The 13,357-nt window shown below is 43.1% G+C and overlaps 1 pseudogene; it reads left to right on the forward strand.

Annotated features, from left to right (window-relative positions):
• Positions 1–1,105: 1,105 nt before the first annotated feature.
• LOC141777218 (sodium- and chloride-dependent GABA transporter 3-like) lies at positions 1,106–8,787 on the forward strand (annotated as a pseudogene).
• Positions 8,788–13,357: the final 4,570 nt, after the last annotated feature.

A 13,357-nucleotide genomic window follows, 5' to 3' on the forward strand; every position in this document is an offset into this window, starting at 1 on the left:
TGTGATCCAATTCCAATCTCTAATCTCCAGACCAGGATGTAGTCAAATAAAAAATTGTACAGAATAAAAGCAGCAAAGATCAGTTTGCAAATGCATATTTAAATGAATGATTGGTGAGTCTTGGAATAAGTCCTCCTGCCAAAACAGCAAAGTGGCCCCATCCACACTGGAACTTGTTATGTTCCATGGGGCAGGACACAGTCAAATTAGCAAAAGACACATAATAAAAGAGGCAAAGATCAGTTTGCAGTCTTCAGTCTTCTTCTGAATTACAACTGAAACACACAACAGATGAAGTCCTTGGTCTTGAGATGAACAGACAAAGAAGAAAAACAGAAAATCAGAGAAGAGCTGGAGACAGAGGACAGTGGGCCAGTAAAAGAGAATATATTCTGGTTGTTGCAGGAAATGTGGTCGGCCTGGGCAACGTGTGGCGATTTCCTTACCTCTGCTACAAGAATGGGAGAGGTAAATCATACAAATTCTGAACTTAGTAAAGAGCTGATTTAATTATCTTGTAATTCCTACAGGTATACATGCATATATCTCTATTTACGAACCTAGGTGCCTTTCTGGTGCCATATGGTCTGTTAGCTGTGGTGTGTGGGATACCTCTGTTCCTACTGGAGACTTCAGTTGGTCAGTTCACCCAGGAAGGATTCATCACGTCTTGGAGGAAAGTAGAGGTTTAAATTTCACTCTTGACCTTTGCAAAAAATACATAAAGTATCTTTAGAGCAGAAGCCATCACAACACAACATCTGCAACATTCTGGCATCACAGCACACTGGAATCCTTATATACTGTATATCATATATATTTTTATATTCTGATTGTTGGAGAAAATGTAGTCAGCCTGGGAAACGTTTGGAGATATTCCTACATTTGAGGCAGGAATGGTGGAGGTGAATTATACATATTCATGAAGGAATAACATTTGCTCATGCAAATTAAATAGATGGCACCCTTGGAGCTGGTTTTGTATTTAAAGAAAATTGATTGGTTGAGATCAGGATATAGTCAAATTAGGAAAAGACACATATAAAATCAGCAAAGATCTTGTAATCATAAACAAAGGATTTAGGAATCATATGAGAAACACACCATGGAAATCTTTCCTGATCTTCAGATGAACAAAGCCAGAAGGAAAAGGGAAAATCAGAGAAGAGCTGGAGACAGAGGACAGTGGGCTGGGAAAAGAGAATATATTCTGGTTGTTGCAGGAAATGTGGTCGGCCTGGGCAACGTGTGGAGATTTCCTTACCTCTGCTACAAGAATGGTGGAGGTGACTCATACAAATTCTGAACTAAAGAGCTGATTGAATTATCTTGTAATTCCTACAGGTATACATGCATATATCTCTATTTACATACATAGGTGCCTTTCTGGTGCCATATGGTCTGTTAGCTGTGGTGTGTGGGATACCTCTGTTCCTACTGGAGACTTCAATTGGTCAGTTCAGTCAGGAAGGATTCATCACGTCTTGGAGGAAATTGTGTCCACTGGCACAAGGTGAGTTGATTTGAGTTGAAGTAAAATGTGCAGCAAACAGGAGAAAAAAGTCAAAATCACACTTTATACATAAGGCTATTACACCAAGACAAGAAATGACAATTTTCTCCAAATCATTCAAGCTGGTTTGTAAATGTTTAATGCCTCAACAAGTGCTGTTTCTAAAACTGTGGTTGGTATTTTTCTACTGTAGGAATTGGATTTGGACAACTGATAATTTCATTCAGTTTGTTCATCTACATTTTAATTGAAGCCTGGGCTCTCTTCTACCTGGTGTTCTCATAAACTAAACACATCAGATATGGCGAAGCCACCTACCCAAATATCATAACTACAATTAATATCATAACCGTCAAACTCAATGAATAACATTAAACCAAATCAATACAAGTACATTCTAGAAATCAAAGTTGAACAGTCTTGCTCAGCCATGTGCGATTGCTAATGCTAAGGTAAGCCCAGTACGTTACCGATCCATGGAAGAAAAGGGTTTGTAATTCCATGTGTTGAAGTTGTGGTTCCAAGTCAAAGATGTCGTCTTTGCTGTGCAGATTAGAGGAAGCTGATCGCTCCAACACTTCTTCCCAGCAGCTTGATAGCTTGGTGCTAACTTCCTTGCGGTTGTTGCTTGAAGTTAGTTGGTCAAAAGGCAGGCTCTTGCGTCGTCTGCATTTTTGGTTCCTTGTGTTCTTATGGCTGAGGCCATAGATCAGAGCAGCAGCTCACCTCCACAGGTCAGGAGGGGTGAGGAGAAGGTGAAGGAAGAGCGGAAAGAGGAGGAACAAAGAGATTCCTCTGGTTTTGTCCTGGGTGAATTTCACACCTAGGTGTGAATGCTAGAGTAGCCAATGGCGACTGAGCTTAGTCAACAGCCAATGGCTGCATGACTAAAGGATCCTGAGAAGCATAGTTCACTGTCTTTGCCACCAGAAATGGTAGGTCCCTACAGGTCTTAACTCAATGGGCACAGCATCTGATCTAAAACACAGTGGTCAATTGTGCTAAACTCTGGTTTTTAGTTGACAAACTTCTTGTTGTTATTCACTAAAATGATAAACCACCAGGTCGCCAGATTAACACATACAGTATAAAGAAACACAAACAATTTCACATCACCCCTACATTTTAGAGCCTTTGGTTCACATAACCTCAAAGAAATGTTTCTTTGTTCCCAAACTCAGCCAACTGTCTTGGTCTTCAGACTGTCAATTCATCTAATGTGACTGCAAATCAGACCAACACCACCTCTGCTGCAACTGAGTTCTGGGAGTGAGTCTAACTTCTTTATCTTCTAATGAGCCATAATAGGATATTATACTCATTCTATGTTTTAATGCTACCTTTTAATGCTATTGGCTGAAATTCACAATGTTAAATGTTCTAATGCAAAACACAATGACAGCTTTGACTTCAAATTATATTTTTCTCACTGACTGAATTAGAAGTCTCCAGAGTTGGGACAGAGATCAGAGACATTTGTTAAAGAAAACAAAGAACAGCTAAAATAATTGACAATTCATAGTAACATGAATAATATGTTAGAGGCAACAATGAAAGATGTAAAAAAATAAATAAAAACTAAAACGGCTAATGTGGTTCAATGTAATGTCAAATTATAAGTAGGTAAATTGACAATCTACATATCCTATCCTTCCATGTCTCTGTTCAGCACTTTGTGTCACATCATATGTACCTCTTAAATTCCCCTCTCCTCAGACGGAGGGTGCTGGGCATGTCTGGAGGCATTGAGGAGCTGGGCAGTGTGAGATGGGAGCTGGCCTTGTGTCTTCTGGCCAGCTGGGTGTTCTGCTACTTCAGTATCTGGAAAGGTGTCAGATCTTCTGGAAAGGTTCAATTCAATTCAATTCAATTCAATTCAATTTATTTTTATATAGCGTCAAATTATAACAGAAGTTATCTCAAGATGCTTTATATATAGAGCAGGTCTATGACCGTACACCATAGTTTAGAGACCCAACAAGATCCACCAAGCGCGCTGTGGCCAGGAAAAACTCCCCGATTAGTGGGAAGAAACCTGGAGCAGAACCGGGCTCAGGGTGGGCGGCCATCTGGCTGAGGGCCAGGGATTTTGCGGGATCTCTGACCACAGACATTCTGACCCCGCAGAAAGTGGGTGGCCTGCATCGGAACCGTAGAGTGTATCCCTTGGACAGTGTGGATACCACCCAAGGGTCTGTGGTCCCCTCAGGCCTCAGGTCTGCCCCCCCACCCCCTACAACGTTTGGTGGGGCGACCACTGGGGACTGGTCCTCTTGGCATCTGTAAAGCCAGCCGGGAAGGAGCATGCCGACACTGATCATAGTGCTCAGAATAGACATGAAAGCAAAATCCTGAAGGGATGCATTACTGAGGATCTGAGTAGAGGGGTCCGTACCAGCTTCCTGCAGGCTCTGAGACATAGCCAGGATAAGGTGAGAAAGTGAATTACCAACACGCACCATCCATGCTGCTATGTTATAACTCCTAGCAAGGAGATCATCAGTCAGTCGACACTGAGGACAGGGAACGCGGGCATCAGGTCTGAGAGCCTCATCTAGGGATACTATTAAAGAGGGAATGGTAGGCTGGACCGGGGCCATACGGTCTAAACCATAGCTACCGGCCTCCTGCATGGCAGCCAAGTTTCTGCAATCACTGGTGTGATGGAAGAACTTAGGGTCAGCCAAGCACCTCTGGAGCTCTACAATATAGGGCTTAGAAGGAGGGACTGAAAAAGGTGGAGGACTGTGGCATCTGCTTGAAAAAGGCAAACTCAACAATACACAAATGTCTTACAATGCAAGCATGCCGCTGTCCTACATACAAGTTAGGCTGCTACCGCAGCGGAGTGTGCCTCTGAAAACACTCAAGACACAAGCTATTATACGGCAGAAGCGCACTCAAGCACTGCCCTATAAACTTAACAACACTCTGAACAAAAGCTACCATGCAGTAGCATAGCTATCATGCAGTAGCTTAACTTAACAAAATGTAAAAGATATACTCACTGTTGCATTCCTCCGAGAGCAGAGAGACAACAACACAGGAAAGGACCAGGCGAGCCCGGCGAGCTGCCGTTCTACTCACCTGACTAGCAGTAACTTTAGTTCAGCACGAACTGTGAAATCACTGCTATTCGTCCAAAGAAAACATCCCATCCATCCATCCATCCATCTGCAACCGCTTATCCCGTTAGGGGTCGCGGGGGGGCTGGAGCCGATCCCAGCCGACATTGGGCGAAGGCAGGGTACACCCTGGACAGGTCGCCAGTCCATCGCAGGAAACATCGCAAAGAAAACAGATAATGAAATTTGAAATATTAGCTTGTTGCAGCCTCTAGTGGACGAAAAATCGCAGCACCAATCCTCAGGACTACAACCACAACCAAAACCCAAGACTATGACAGAAACATTTGAAATATCTATGCATTTGTGATGCAATAACCTTTAACAATTTTCTTTTCATTTAAGGTGGCGTATTTCACAGCCCCGTTCCCCTACGTAATGCTCCTGGTGCTGCTCATCAGAGGCTTGACTCTACCTGGAGCTTGGGAGGGGATCTACTACTACCTGTATCCAGACTTGAACCGCCTGGCTAACCTTGAGGTGGCCTGTTTATTTGATCCAACTGTAGAATTAAAATCTGTGTAAATGTTTTACGTAACTTCTTAAGGGTTTATTAATCTATTTAACTGTAATATGTTCCAACCACGTCTAAAGGCAAAAGTATTTATAACCGTTCTGAATGGCCACACTAGAGGCAAAAATCCTGCAGTTCTCCCTTACCCTCCTTCTGGCTGCATCATTCTGGGTCTATAATCTTTCTCCAAGAGCTTTGTGTCTTTTGTGTGTCAATTTTGTCTCAACATAGGGAATAACACAAATGGTGGATAAGGACGCACACTTTTGAAGGTGTGGGTTTGGTTTGGTTTGGTTCACTGGCAGGGAAATGGCTGGCTGGCTCTTTGGTGACATCCTCACCCTGAGTCCTCCTGATTAAGGCCCCGATTCATCAAGCATCTCTGAATTACTGTTAGGAATCACACTAAACGTTAAACTAGAACACCTATTTCAGTATATAATACAACTTTTCTTACATTACAGGTCTGGATAGAAGCAGGATCTCAAATATTTTTCTCCTACAGCCTGACTTCAGGGACTCTAAATGTCTTGGCGAGCTATAATGAGTACAACAGCAACTGTTATAAGTATGTACATGTCCGATATCACAAGAACTTTAATATCATACTGTGTTGCTTTTAGAAGAAGGTTTTGTCAGATTACAGAATGATCTAAAGACAATATATTACCAGACATTTACTTTGCACGTGTTCATAGGAATGTCCTCTTTTTGACAAGGGTCTATTGTCTCTCTGTGGCCTCTAGGGACTGCTTCTGGCTCTGTCTGCTGAACAGTGGGACCAGTTTTGTTGCTGGATTTGTCGTCTTCTCTGTACTTGGATTCATGGCTCAGAAACAGGGTGTTACCGTTGACACTGTGGTCGAGTCAGGTAAAGATTCTATATGACATGCTGTTGAAATTTCATATTAAGTCCAGATACAAATAACTTTGTCTTTCTTGTTTATCTCCTGTTCACAGGTCCAGGTTTGGCCTTCATTGCTTACCCTCAGGCAATAGCTATGATGCCTTTGCCACAGCTTTGGTCTGTGTGCTTCTTCCTGATGCTTATTCTGCTGACTGTTGACACACAAGTAAGATGGTTTTGTTGCATTACCTAGTGATTAATTACCAATGCATTGCAGGCACAAAACTGAATTGTTTGCTAATTGTATTTCATCCCCAGTTTGTGACGGTCGAAAGTTTTATCACTTCAATAAGCGACTTGTTTCCGAAGCTGTTTCGCAAACCAGGAAGACATGAGATGGTTGCCCTTTTCGTCTGTTTATCCTACTTCCTCATAAGTCTGACGTTGGTCACTGAGGTGAATGAAATATTTCCATGAGGGTACTTTCAAACATCTATTGTCACAAAATGTTTTTAAAACTATTTCTCATATCGTCTCTTCCTGCTGCAGGGAGGGTTTTACGTATTCCAGCTGATTGATTATTATGGGGCTACGAGAGCTTGTAACTATTTCATGGCTTTATCGGAGTGTCTGGCTCTGGCCTGGGGTTTTGGTATGCAAACAAATACATTGAATCCCTTTTTCATGATATATATCCTTGCTTCAAATGTCTTTTTCAACAATCAGTTATGACGTTATGTCTTTTTAAACTGCCCCTAGTCAAAACACAGGATGAATAAAATGCTTGAGGGGTTTCTATGATTTCATTATATAGCTTTGGTCAGACTGGTTGCATCACCTGAATGTAACCAGATTCTTTATCCTTCTGCCTTGGTCACACTCTTATTTTAGCTACAATACTCTGCAATGCTAATAAAAACAACGTTATATAACTTTGGAACTGGTGTAATGCACAGTCTGTGAATTTCTATCAGGTGCTGATCGTGTAATTAACATCATTGAGGACATGACAGGACAGAGACCATCTGCTTTCTTCAAACTGTGCTGGAAATACATCATTCCTCTGTTGTCACTGGTGAGTCAGAAACGTTTTAACAGAAACAAAATAACAAGACTAGTGTAGACAAGTCTACGGCCCTGCTAGCTGGTCTGATAGACTGTACATGGGCACAGCTGTTCTGGGAGCGTTGTTAAAGCATCATAGTTTAGTTTGTCAGTTAACACTAAAGACAAATTACAGCTGAGGATGATAAGGATGCCCTTAGTTTTGCAGGATAAATTAAAAATTTGACCTGATGATGGCGCTAGAGGAAAGGTTAAGATATTAAAATGTATCCTGAGGAGAACATGACTGTCTGAACCAAATTTCATGACAATCTATTTAATAGTTATGGAGACATAACCAAAAAATGTCAACCCGAACGTGGCACTAGAGGAAAAGTCGGGTGATGACCCGAATCGGTAGGATTCATCATCATGTTAACCCATCTCATCATTTGTTGAGATATTTCAGTCTGAACCAAAGTGGACTGACTGACATTGTCATGCTGCTAGCATGGCTGAAAGTCAGAGCTCACATTGACATACATATCAATCTGTAGAACCTAAAACTTCTTTTGCTGTGGCAAACTGTTTACTACCAACAATCTGTGTTCACAGTCCAGCAGGAGTAAACTAGTCTTGCTTTTCTTCAGTTTTCCTCTTTTTTTCCAGTAATAATGCAAGATGTATTTGTGCAGAATAACTGAGGATATTTGAAAGGGTCTCTGTACTAATACATTTTTAAATTAAACTTTTTATGCTATTTTTTCCCTCCACAAACATTACTCTCCCCACCTTCACAGATTTCCCTTATCCTGTACCTGGTTGATTACAAACACCTCAGGATTAATGACTGGTACATTTACCCTGACTGGGCGTACGCACTAGGATGGACCATTACACTCTCCTCTGTTCTCATGGTGCCACTGTGGGCAACTGGACAGATGTGTTCAACAGCAGGAACCATCAGACAGGTCAGTGTTCATAGAAGACATTTCTGCAACTCTGGATGCGTCAAAAAGGGGTCAATGTTTTTGATTTGATTTATGATTTAATCTTATATTCTATGGCCACCCATCAATGGGTGCTCTGCAATATCACTCACCACCACAGTTTCACTTTTTCAAATAGTGTGATAAGAAGTATAGTGTAGCTTTTACACTGTGTTGGATGAGATTGAAGCCCATGCAGTCATACTGGGTAGTTGGGTATGGTGGACTGTATGATACATCATCCAAATCCTTCGGTGTGGACTGAGGAGGATGGCTGTCCTACGCTTTTAGCTCCATATATATATGTCCATATAGTTATTAAAGTAGTGTGTAAACTTACTCATTTTGTTTGTTCCTGTGTTCCAGCGTTTGTCTGTCCTTTGTCGTCCTGTTGAAGATCCAGCCTGGCAGAGGAGAGAAATGGGAGAGGAGGGAACAACTGCTGAACTGAGGACGTCTGCAGTGACAACTTAGTGTGACCTGTAAAGTCACAATAACTGGACGGTTCAATTTATCATTCGGTCATTTATCAATTAGCTAAAAACTTTGGTTTGGGGCATTTCACTGGTCTTTTTGTCAGAAATAGTATAATTCTAACCGTCTAACAGTAGCCAGTCAGTCATCCCAGTTATCATTAAGTCAAGTATTATTAGTATCAGTTTTTCAGTGTCCAGAAAATGTGAAAATTCTGATCTCATGATTTACTTTCATTACCATCACATATCAATCAAATTTCATTGTGTGCATATTGTAAATAAACGTCCATGTATAAATATCAAAGAAGGTGTTTTGACATGTTTGTGTGTGTAAATCTTTTAATGTGAAGAGTCCCTGAAGTTCCCAAGAACCAGAGGAGCAACTTACTGTCTCGAAATATATGTAGTGTATTTCTAACCAGTGTGCACTCCAAGGCTGCACAACACTGTAATACCCATATAATAATGTAGGATTAGAAACACATCGAAAAGGGTGATGCACCAAACAACCCAACACAGAGCACACCAATGTATTCGACTCATCATGAAATTAACGTCTGATTTTCTATGCTAAATATTTGTTTTGCAGTATTTTTACCAGTAATGTTGCTTTTAATCGCTAGTGCATTTCTGAAGTAAAATGGCCTCTCGCACTGTTAGTTACCAAGGATTACAAAATGAAAAACAGTAATGTGATATTTGAACCTCCAAAACTCCAGTGATGTTGATGTATCAGATCAGTCCGATCGGCGCAACGTCCAATCAATAGCTGATATCCAATAAGGGGGCGTGTCGGTCGGTAAAAAACTTCCGTTGAGGATACCCTGGTAGATACACTGGTGTATCCTCGCTCATGGCTCCTCCGGCAAGCCTCCTTGATCCTTGCTCCTCGAGATGCATTTTAGGAATTGGGACGTCCTTCAGGATGGAGTGCTGAGATCGCTTTCCGGGTCACAGCCGGAGGATCGAGGAGCGATGAGACGAGGAGGCAAAAAATCGGGAAATGAGATGCAGCTTTTGTGTTTTACAACATATTATTGTCCTACACTACCACCCAATGGTTGTACTGAGTTATACTTCCTGTTAGGAGGTCAACAAGGAAATAAAGGGTTTGTCACCACGTTGAGCAGAGCACTGTGTCCGACGCTTCATTAGAGCTCACAGTAATAACGTAACAGTGGCCACAGACAGCTGCTCTCTCCTCATTTTTCCTGAGCGGTTCTTCTCTACTTCTGTGTTCTGCTAGTGTCCTCGTCACTACTTGTAGCATGAGGCGGTACCTGCAGCCCAATCAGGTTGCACAGGTAGTCCAGCTCCTCCAGGTTGGCACATCCATACGTGCAGTCGCAAGAAGGTTTGCTGTGTTTCCCAGCACAGTCTCAAGAGCACGGAGGAGATACCACTATGCAGCTTGATTGGCATTTGCCAGAAACACCAGAACTGGCAGGTCCGCATTGGCACCTCGTTCTCTTCACAGATGAGAGCAGGTTCAGACTGAGCACATGTGACAGGCTTGAAAGAGTCTGGAGACGCCGTGGTGAATGTTATGCTGCCTGTAACATCATCCAGCATGACCGGTTTGGCAGTGGTTCAGTGATGGTCTGGGGAGGCATACTGTATCCTTGTAGGGTCGCACAGACCTCCATGTCATAGCCAACGGTACCCTGACTGCTGTTAGATACTGGCATGAAATCCTCAGAGCGATTGTCAGACCTTACACTGGTGCAACGGGCCCTGGTTCCTCCTGGTGCAGTGGGCCCCGGGTTCCTCCTGGTGCAGTAGTCCCTGTGTTCCTCCTGGTGCAGTGGGCCCTGTGTTCCTCCTGGTGCAGTGGGCTCTGTGTTCCTCTTGGTGCAGGACAATGCCCAGCCTCATGTGGCCAGAGTGTGTAGGCAGTTCCTGGATGACGAAGGCATTGATGCCATTGACTGGCCCTCACTTTCCCCTGACCTAAATCCAATTGAGCACCTATGGGTCGTTATGTATCGGTGCATCCAACGCCGCCAGGTACCGCCACAGACTGTCCAGGAACTCAATGATGCCCTGATCCAGGTCTGGGAGGAGATCCCCCAGGACACCATCCGCCGACTCATCAGGAGCATGCCCAGACGTTGTCGGGAGTGTATACAGGCAAGCAGGGGCCGTAGACACTACTGAGTCACATTATGAGTTGCCCTGATGAAATTCACGCAAGGTGGATCAGCCTGTGATTTCAATTTTTTACTTTGATTTTGAATCCAGCCCTCAATGGGTTGATGATTTTGGTGTCCATTGATCGTTGTAACGTCATTTTGTTCTCAACAAATTATACAATGTACATCAGTAAATATTTTCAACTTGGATAATTCTTTCATCAAGATCGGATGTGTGATTTAAGTGTTCCCTTAATTATTTTGAGCAGTGTATATAATCTCTCCAGTATGTTCAGGGTCTACCCTGGGGTCTTTTACCAGTTGTACATACCTGGAAAACCTCTAAAGGGAGGCGTCCAGGAGGCTTCCTGATCAGATGCCCGAACCACCCTCAGCTGACCCTTTTGATGCAAAGGAGCAGCAGCTCTACTCTGAGCTCCATCCGGATGTCTGAGCTCCTCACTCTTTCTTTAAGGCTGAGCCCAGCCAACCTACAAAGGAAGCTCATTTCGTCCGCTTGTATTCCCGATCTCATTCTTTTGGTCACTACCCAAACTCATGACCATAGGGGAGGGTGGGATTGTAGATGGGCTGGTAAAATGAGAGCAGTGACTCACTCCCAACCCGGAGGGCGCAATCCTCTGTTTTTTAGCAGGGTTGGAGGTACTGACTCTCATCCCAACCTCTTCACAATCGACTGCTAACCACCCTAGTGTGTGCTGAAGGTCTGATGGAGCCAACAGAGCCACATCATTTGCAAAGAGCAGAGACACAATTCTGAGGTCCCCAGACCGGACATTATCCTCCACTCAGTTGCGCTTTAAGATCCTGTCCATGAAAATCACAAACAGAAATAGTGACAAGGGACAACCCTGGCAGAGGCCAATAACCACTGGAAATGTGTTTGACTTTGTGCCGAGTACACGGACGCAGCTCTCACATTGGTTATACAAGGACCGGATGGCTTGTAGCAATGATCCATATTCCCGCAGAACCCCCCACAGGACTCTCCAGGGTACACGGTTGTAAGCCTTCTCCAAGTCCACAAAAGACATGTAGAGTGGATGGACAAACTCCCATGACCCCTCCAACAGCCCCGCAAGAAGAAGATGAAGAGCTGGTCCACTGCTCCACGGCCAGGACAGAATCCGCAATGTTCCTCCTGGGTCTGAGGTTCGACAGTCGCACCCTAAAATAAACTTACCCGAGGAGACAGAGCAGTGTGATACCCTGATAACTGGAGCAAATCCTCCGATCCCCACTTCTAAAAAAGGGAACCATTTGACTGACTTTTAATTTGACTCTTAATTTAAGAGCTCCTTGGGTTCTTGCAAAACAGACAGGTAGCACCGTTAACCCTGGAGCTGATTTTGTATTTAAACATGATTGATGGGTTGGAATCAGAATATAGTCAAATTAGGAAAAGACATAAAATCAACAAAGATCTTGGAATCATGACAGAAACACACCGTGGAAAACTTCCCCGATCTTCAGATGAACAAAGCCAGAAGGAAAAGGGAAAATCAGAGAAGAGCTGGAGACAGAGGACAGTGGGCCGGTAAAAGAGAATATACTCTGGTTGTTGCTGGAAATGTGGTCGGCCTGGGCAACGTGTGGATATTTCCTTATCTCTGCTACAAGAATGGGGGAGGTGAATCATACAAATTCTTAACTTAGTAAAGAGCTGATTGAATTATCTTGTAATTGCGGAAGATCGCCGGAAGATCTGAGTACTTTTCCAGGCGGAAGTCCAGTCATTTTGTCTTCATGTGCCACTGAGCAACTTTCATAGGAATGAACGGGGCCCCGCCTCCAACACTATATCCAGTTCTCTTAATACATCCATGGTTGAAAGTCTTGTTTGTTTGACCCCACTACCATCACCCCCCGCCCACCCTGAAAGGATATTAATACTACGTTGCGCGTTCTGACTAACATTGGAATAACGCCGTAGTTGGGTTTACATTGAAGTTAGTTGAAAGCTCGGTTCATCACATACTGTTGCTAAAGGGCGCCTCCGTGCGTCGGTTTCTGATGCCGAGGGTCACTTACCAAAAAGGCGATATTTGACGAGTTGGAAGTGAGAACCGGTTGCATTGGCAAAATAATCCCACCTCAAGGACCGTGTAGTAGCTGTTCAGGAGCTTTCAATCGTATCACATGATCTTCATCAGCAGACGGAGTTTGCCCAGTTCTCATAGAATTGAAGATGTTCAAATTTACATTGTTTTGTAGCGTGAAGAGCACTTTAACGACTTCTCTTCCTTGTTGGTTTAAAAGTAGAGGTTTAAATTTCACTCTTGACCTTTGCAAAAAATACATAAAGTATCTTTAGAGCAGAAGCCATCACAACACAACATCTGCAACATTCTGGCATCACAGCACACTGGAATCCTTATATACTGTATATCATATATATTTATATTCTGATTGTTGGAGAAAATGGTGTCAGCCTGGGAAACGTTTGGAGATATTCCTACATTTGAGGCAGGAATGGTGGAGGTGAATTATACATATTCAGAAATTTGGAAATGTCTGACTGATGAGGCATGACTGAATAACATTTGCTCTTGCAAAATAAACAGGAAGCACCCTCGGAGCTGGTTTTGTACTTTAAGGAAAATTGATTGGTTGAGATCAGGATATAGTCAAATTAGGAAAAGAACTGATGAGTCATGACTGAATAACATTTGCTCTTGCAAAATAAACAGGTAGCA

Source organism: Sebastes fasciatus, chromosome 11 (assembly GCF_043250625.1).
Source record: "Sebastes fasciatus isolate fSebFas1 chromosome 11, fSebFas1.pri, whole genome shotgun sequence".
In the NCBI taxonomy this organism is placed as follows: domain Eukaryota; kingdom Metazoa; phylum Chordata; class Actinopteri; order Perciformes; family Sebastidae; genus Sebastes; species Sebastes fasciatus.